Consider the following 9,215-nt stretch of genomic DNA (forward strand, 5'->3'; position numbering starts at 1 on the left):
AACCAGTTACAAGTGGCGTCCCACAAGGCTCAGTCCTGGGACCTCTCTTGTTTGGTATATATTTCTCGGAGGTACAGGCCAACACGGAAGGACTGTGGCTGACCAAGTTTGCAGATGACTGCAAACTGGGCGCCATAATCGACTCTCCAGCCGACACAAGCATCCTCCAAAAGGGACTCATAGAAACAGACAACTGGTGCAAGAGCCATGGCCTCAAGCTAAATGCCAAAAAGTGTATAGTCATCCCCTTTGGCAAAAACAAAGTGCCCACAAATTACCACATAGGTGGTAATCCATTAAGTACAGAAGAAGTAATTAGGGACCTGGGGACCCAAGTTGATAGCAATCTCTCATTTGACAACCACATGGCCAAAGTGGTTAGAAAAACATTTTATATAGCCCACCTAATCATGAAGGGATTCACATCTATATCAGGGGACGTCATCGTGCCTCTTTACTCATCCCTCATCAGGCCCATAATTGAGTACAATACCCCTTTTGGGATGTACCTTACCAGACACCTGCAGCAACTGGAAAGACCCCAAAAGTACCTCAACAAGAGGATCAAAGGGCTCAAACAGATGCCATATGCTGCCCGGTTAAAGAAACTCCAGCTCTACTCAGCGGCATACCGCCTGTTCAGAGGTGATCTGTGCCTGACGTATAAAGCCATGTCCAACCTGGAATTAATGGACATGCTGCACCTCAGAAAATCCAAATCCCATCGAGCTACGCGCTCGAGAGACTTGAACCTCAGCACTGAAATAAATAGGACATGCTGGAGGGACAGATTCATAACCCAGAGACTCCCTTCACTCTGGAATAAAATCCCAGTCCAGGTTAGGCAGAGTCCCTCATTGACTCTCTTCAAGAGGAATCTTGATGAGTGGATGGGAGATCGTAGGTTTACCCCGGGTATCACTTCTGTGTCACTGTTAGACAGAGGCACAGTATACTAACCTCGAAAAAGGGCATAGCAAAATAAATTTAAAATGGGTGGCGAAAGCCAAACACATTCTGGCTAGGCTTATAAATGCCCTAGGGCAGATAGCCTAGTATGAACCTATGAACCTGTAAATCCACTAAACTACTAATATACTTATCTTACTGCTAACAAAGAAAGTCGACCTTGAGGCAAACTGTTCTGGGCCTGTGTGGATATATACTCAGTGAAACTCAGTTTTGCAAAGCAGACACAAATATATATTATACTTCCAGACAGGCTGAGAAATGGCACTTCTGAATCATGTAAGTTACAAACAATGTTAAGAATTTCCCTTAAAATGGCTACAGATACTTATTCCAGAAATGCATATTTTTCAGACTCAAATTGAGAACCAATACTTCTGTATTACAGGAATCAGTGTGATAAGAATTGCCCTTAAATGCCAGATCATATTAGAAGTATGCAGTTAGCAGAATAATACACTAAAAGTCTGCTAGAAGGAAACAGCTTCAGTAGAATGAAAAACAATTATTTAAGCAAAAACATTCTAACACCAATCATGTAATTAAGCATATGTGGAGCGATTAACTTTGCACATTTCCCATAAATTCAATACCATATAGCCACTGTGAACACCACATCACTTCAATTTCATTTTATTTAACATTTGTTTAATGATAAAGTCCAACTTGGAACAAAATTCAACAAATCAATTTTTCAGCAGATGCCCAGGGAGAAATGTCTTTGTTACGTAGGTGGAAATCGGAGCACCCAGAGGAAACCCACACAAACGCAAGGAGGAGTGGACATGCAGACTACACACAGAAGGCAGTGGCACCCTAACCCTGAATGAAACCAGAAAACCTCTTACTGTGAGGCAACAATTGTATATCGCAGCTGCACCACTGACTGCATCGTGGTGCCAAAATGCCATTTGTTTTCCCTTGAGTGGATCGGAGTAAACCATTACAGTACAAAGGAATGGGAAGTAGTAAATATAGGAAAATAAAATGGATCTGAGGAGGTACTCCTATAAGATGACCTAACACTAAAACAATCTAAGAAAACACCTTGCACTGTTCATTCATAAAATACTGCGATGCAGAAGTTACAGCACTGATAGAATGAAAGACACATTGCCAATGTGTAGATACACACCACACGCAAACAGACACTCCTGCTAGATGCGAATGCGATAGACTAAATACACTTATTGCTTTCAAATTCAGATTAATACAAGGAAATATGACTGCGAGCTGCACCTGCTGGATTCAAATATAACTTAGTCTTAGCACCTTAGCAGCCAAAGCATGGAGGAAATTATTTGCTGTCTGCTTAGTACAACACATACACCACAAGCAACCTGTTCAGGTGCTGCTAAGCTAAAGTTAAGTATCTGCAACTGCGAGCTGCTGCTGCCTAGAAATTACATTAATAATACACATTACACATTACTAGTATTAGTACATTAAAACGAAGTGGCCAGAATGAACTACAGTCAGAGCAGAGTTAATTAACCACTCGTCCACTCCACTGTCTGCTTAGCTGGGTCCGTTAACAAAATTCTTTGGTTTCTTAACTCACCTGGAAGCCCATTAAATTCTGTGGGTAGGTGCTGGGTTGACTGTAATTTAAAATTTTGCACAGATATCTTCCGTTGCCCGTTCAAAACAAAGCTATGAAGCTGATCACACACGCCCCTGTAGGCTGGTGATGCAAGTGATGTCAGCCATATATTTAAAGTTGTAGCAAAAAAAAGAAAAAAAAGAAAAGCAAAACAAATTGGGAATTAAAGGGGACACTTTGACCCCATTATTTTTCCGTCAAAAATGGTAAATACCAAGGAATTCGGTATGGTTGAGAGGTATGTACCTCGACCGATCTGCGCAGAAGTGGACATAGCCTCAGTGACTAACAGGTGAGATGGGTGCGTCGTGGTATGGAAAAGATGGAAGTATTTTTTTTTCTTTGATTTTGCAGGCCCCCCCCCCCCCCCCGCAAATTAAATATTCCAACTCCAAGATCGCACTACCTTGAGGAAAAGGGTTAACTATGAATAGACAATGAATATTCATTCTGCCATTGGTATGAATACTACTTTACTTTCACTGATTGTTGGCTGGTGGGCAGGTCTTGCTACTGAGCATCCTGCAAGGTACGTTTCTAATACAAAGCCTTTTTCTTCTGCATTTCAAAAACATGCAGCAGGGGGATGGGAAAGATTCCAGAGTGCTCTAGAAGAATGTGTCCTACAAGTAACTCCCATACAATTCAGGACTGACCAACCTTTACATCTTTGTTAACTAAAAACTTTGTCAAATATTTTCCTATTTTTCTACAATATACTAAGTGCAGTGCAATGTACTACAACAATTCATGTATCTAAAACACTGAATAACTGTTGTATTATTTTTTTGAGTAACTTCAGTCCTCTATTTTATTCAGATTTTTGAGAGCTTTTTCCTCCCTCGGGTTCCCACTGATAATAGGCATTATCCAGTAGTGTTAACCAGTTAACAGTTAACATAAATATATTCATAAATTATGCTCTTTGCATTGCAGTCCAGGCTTCAGGTAGTGTAATGTAACATACTGGCATAACTTGTAATCATAAACAGGACATGAATACAAGTTATAGTAATGTATATGACTGCATAACAGCTCAGGAAGCTTATTCTACCCAAACACATCTTTGTCGTACACACACACCCACACACCCACACACACACCCACACACACACACACACACACACACACACACACACACACACACACACACACACACACACACACACACACACACACACACACACACACACACACACTCACACACACACACACACCTACCAATTAAGAATGAATATGCTTACATACTCGAGACGCTCAGTTTTGCATTAGACTATTTCTCTATGGATGTTCTGCTGCTGGTTAGGTACTAAACGTAGACTATTCTATCCAAACAAGGAGAGTACATTTGAGCCTCTTTACTGAGATTTCCTTTCATCACAGTTTATTGAAAACAGATTGACTACTGCTCAAGACTGCTGCGCACTGCAGTGTTTTTTTTAATTTTTCCCTACTGTTGTGTGACTGAGGCATTGGCGTATAAGTGTGAGAGACCATCAAGCACAAGTGAATTTTGTATAAAATTAACTACTAACACTATGTGCTGTGTGGCTAAATGAACCACTATGCAATGCTGGCATTTTAAAACTTCATGAATATTATTATGCATTTTAATTAACATGTGATGCATACCAATTTTTCCATCACCAAAGGTAACAATGCAACCTGCTGAGTTACAGACAGTATATATATATATATATATATATATATATATATATATATATATATATATATATATATATATATTTAAACAGTTATCATCAATAACTCATTAAGAAAAAGCACATTAGACATAAGGTACTTGAATAATCTGAGCCCTTGTTTGGTATATTTAAAGACATAAGATTTTCTCAGGCGAACACTATCTCCATAACTGCAGTTCTCTGAAAACCTATAAAATATTTAATTTGTGTGTGTGTGTATATGAATGTGTGTATATATATATATATATATATATATATATATATATATATACACACACACACACACACACACACACACACACACACACACACACACAGAGAGAGAGATAGATATATAAATTATTTACTAGCAAAATGTCGAGGTGACTTACCTCGGCAGTGAGAACGGAGCAGCAGAGAGGCAAAACTGCGAACACAATTCCTGTTGACTTTGAAACATCAGTACAGAGACTGTGTTTGCACTTTGAAGTGTCGGTGTTTTGAAGTGCATCACACTACAGTGGGGATCAGGAAAATTACCCTTTTCCTTACTGTTGTGTGATCTTGAAGTTAGAATATATAAGTAGCAAGGGGTGCAGGGGGACTTGCCCCCCTGCAAAATAGCAAGAAATTTTCTACCTCGTAGCGAATGCTTTTTTTCTGGTGAGCAGTCAAAAGTCATTTCTTTCCTTCGAAGGAATCAACATTCTAAGCAATTGACGTGATGCTTTTTCGTTGTTCCATGTCGGGGATGTGAATGGTCGAGGTAAGTCATCTCGTCATTTTGATAGTAAACCTATATATATATATATATATATATATATATATATATATATATATATATATATATATAAAACCGACACAAACAACCAAAACCAACAGGAGAATGCTGCGTAGAATAGAATTAACAACTTTAACAAAAAACAGCACGTATTCCACAGCCAGGGCGCCCTCTGCTTGCTTCTCTAGTCAAAAAACATTGAAGATTGCCGATTAATAGACATAAAACATTTATTGATGCCAAAGATAAAAAATAAAAAAGTAAAACACTGTTTCAGTTAGTATAGAGTTCTATGGTGGGTCATATTGAATGAGATAAGCTTTTTCGGATCCCAACACTGATCCTTCTTCAGATCCAACTCTCCACCATTGTTTCTTAGCTTTTATAGAACATCTCCACCAATAACTAGATTCCTTTGTAACAGCTCCCTCTTGTGGATCCTGTCATAACCGTCTCTTCAATTTTCTTCCTTGTAACTCTGGTTTCACCGGAAAGGCAGTATTCAACCCTGGTGCGTTATAGACTCTCAGTTTCCCAATCCAGTACATTTATTTCCATTCCAACATATTATTCATATCTCCTCCTCTTTCTGAAATATACATTATTTGCAAAACTCTAAAGCCAAAACTGTGGCTGGGGTTATCTCTTACATGCTTTGCCATAGGGTTTTTATAGTTCTTAAGCTTTATATCACTAACATGTTTTGAGACCCTTTCCTTCTTCTGTCTTATGGTTTTTCCTACATAGAAATTATTGCACCTCAAACATGTAGCTAAATAAGTTATATTTCTTGTAGTACAATCCTCATAGAAGTTAGTTTCATATACTATCTTAGTATCTGGATGTATAAACGTCTTGTCTAGTACATCTTCTACACGGAAAAGTTCCCTTTCTCTGTGGAACTGCAGGTCGAACAGCCTTGTACTCTTTACACAATCTCTGTTTCAGGTTCCTCCTGTTCTTGAAGCTGAACCTTGGAATGTCACCAACTATGTCTCTAAGTTCATCATTACTGGAAAGAATCTTCCAACTGTCCTTAAAGATGTTACACATTTTATTAGTATCCACAGTATGCATGACGGTCATCCTCAGATCTCTCTCTTTGTGCATATTTCTTTTTGAACCACTTTCCACTTGCCTATATTTGAGGTATGGTGTTCCTTCTCCTTCTCTTTCTCCCCTGACCAACTGCTCCATTCTCATGACTTCCTGTTCATTATAGCCTCTTTGTATAAAATTATCATGCATATCCATCATGGCTGCTCCAAACTCTACCTCATTCGAATGCAGTCGGGACATTCTTAGAAATTGTCCCTTCATTATGTTCTTATGAGTATATTTTGGATGCATGCTATTTCTTGGCAAGATGTTATTTTTCCAACATCCTTTTCTGAAATGGCTAGTATCCAGTTTTCCTTCATCATTCTGATGGATTCTTACATCTAAGAAATCCATTTGTGTATTACTGTAAGCCATAGTGAATTTTAAGAAAGTTGTACTTTCCTCCAAGTACGCATGGAATTCCTCCAATTCAGTAGTATTACCATCCCATAGGCTATATATAGCATCTACAAAACTTTGGTGCATTTTGATGTAATTTTTCAATGGACCATGGCTCTGTATCACCTCTCCTTCCCAATGCGCCAACACTATGTTTGCATAGCTGTTGGTGCATGGTTTATCCATTGCCACACCACATAACTGGATGTAGAACGCTCCTTCAAATATGAAAATATTGTTATTCAATATTATTTCCATTAAACCACAAATAACTTCTATTCTTCTTTCTCCTTATTCACTTTCATTCAATAAAAAGCTTCTCAGAGCTGGCAAACCATATTCATTAGGAATACTTGTGAACAAGTTTTTAATATCCATGGTTACCATTAGATGTTTCTTTCCAAACCATTACTCATGTGTTGACTCAATCTTCCTATAAAATCTTTGGTATCTCTCAGTACTGCCAGAGCCTTTGTCAGTATCTCCTTCATATGATGTTCTACATATATGGAGGCTGGTTCTGTAATCCACCCAGCTCCTGCAACTATCAGCCGCATCGGTGGGTGATATGGGTCTTTATGCACCTTAGGTAGACATTTGAATGAAGGAATCATTTTCAAGTAAATTTCGAACAAGATAAGATTAATGTTTTTGTCAAACTTATGGAAGCAGTTTTGAACAATAATTTTATATTTTTTGAAGGGCACCTATTTAAGCAACACATTGGTGTAGCTATGGGTGCCGCTTGTGCCCCAATTTATGCCAATTATATCATGGCATATTGGGAGCAAAATTATGTTTTTACCAGTGAATTCAGACAGTACATTAAATTATACACGCGTTACCTTGACGACATATTTATTATATGGGAAGGTGAGCGAATTGTCTTAGATGCTTTTTTAGAATATATTAATAATTCAGTTTGGTTCCTAAGATTTACCTATGATTTTGATATGAATAATATCACATACTTGGATGTCAGATTAACCTTTGATAAGACATTACAAATGATAAAATCTAACATATACAGAAAATCCACTTTTTCAAATTCATACCTCCAATATAGTAGCTGGCATCCAAGGCACCAAAAAAGAGCCATAGTAAAGGGCCAAATGGTGAGAGCTGCCAGGATGGTTAGCGAGGAGGTGGATTGCCATAGTAAAGGGCCAAATGGTGAGAGCTGCCAGGATGGTCAGCAAGGAGGAGGATTGCCATAGTAAAGGGCCAAATGGTGAGAGCTGCCAGGATGGTCAGCAAGGAGGTGGATTGCCATAGTAAAGGGCCAAATGGTGAGAGCTGCCAGGATGGTTAGCGAGGAGGAGGATTGCCATAGTAAAGGGCCAAATGGTGAGAGCTGCCAGGATGGTTAGCGAGGAGGAGGATTGCCATAGTAAAGGGCCAAATGGTGAGAGCTGCCAGGATGGTCAGCGAGGAGGAGGATTACCATAGTAAAGGGCCAAATGGTGAGAGCTGCCAGGATGGTCAGCGAGGAGGAGGATTGCCATAGTAAAGGGCCAAATAGTGAGAGCTGCCAGGATGGTTAGCGAGGAGGAGGATTTCATAAAAGAATTGAATTTTATGATGACTTTGTTTTTAAACAGAGGATATCCAAAGGAATTATGTTCAGAATTGTTCAAGGAGGCCAAATATAAAAGGGATACTGTTTTTTACATTCCCATTCTTAAAAGTGACGAGTCTAGTAATACATCTGTAAATTTAGGAAATCTAGGAAGACTAGATGAACATCCACTGTATTATATTTTAACTTACAATTTTGATTCTGAATATATAACCGGTATGGTTAACAAGAATTGGGGTATTTTGCAAATGGATAAAAATATAGTAGCAAAAATGGCCTTGGCACCTAAGTTTATATATAGGAAGGATATATCCTTAAAAGAGATTTTTGAAAGATGTTCTCTACCCCCAAGTCAATGTAATAGCAGGGTATTTGGCAATTTTAAATGTGGGAGATGTACCATTTGTGAACATATACTGACATCAGGCAGCATTCTAACTTTTAATCAACATTGTATTTATATCACAGGACACTTTGATTGTTATACCAAGAATGTTGTCTAATTGGCCAAGTGTCAAGTATGCCCTGCTTTTTATGTGGGAAAAACTTGCCGGTATTTTAGAGAAAGGGTTAGAGAGCACTTATTAGACATAAAACATCTAAAATTAACCAATGCATTAGCCAGGCACATTTCTACTTGCTTAGACCATTCTTTTAAATTTTGTATACTGCAACAAATCAGGTATGATTCACAGGGTAGAACTTTAGAGGTGCACTTAGATTTATGTGAGCTTAGATGGCAACTTAGATTAGATGCATATTGTCATCCAGGGCTAAATGATTGTTGCACAATCAAGCCTGTTCTCAAGCTCAAACATATTTTGGGCTAATTTTTTGATGTATTTGATTGTATACAGAATGTAGTTTATCATTTTTGGTTCAAGTTATATGTATGTATAAATAGTATCTATTGCTAATACTACATATATTTTAATTTTTGCACATTTATACATATATTTTATATGATTGTGTTTGTCTTTTTAACTTATTTTCATTTTTACTGTTGTTAGATTAGATAATTGATTGGTTAATGACATGGATGGGGTTGATGTTTAGCCTTATTTAAGTGAACTTCATGGTTAACTTTTTTATTCTGAAAAA

Source organism: Protopterus annectens, chromosome 9.part0, assembly GCF_019279795.1.
Source record: "Protopterus annectens isolate FY-2018-M chromosome 9.part0, PAN1.0, whole genome shotgun sequence".
In the NCBI taxonomy this organism is placed as follows: Eukaryota; Metazoa; Chordata; order Ceratodontiformes; family Protopteridae; genus Protopterus; species Protopterus annectens.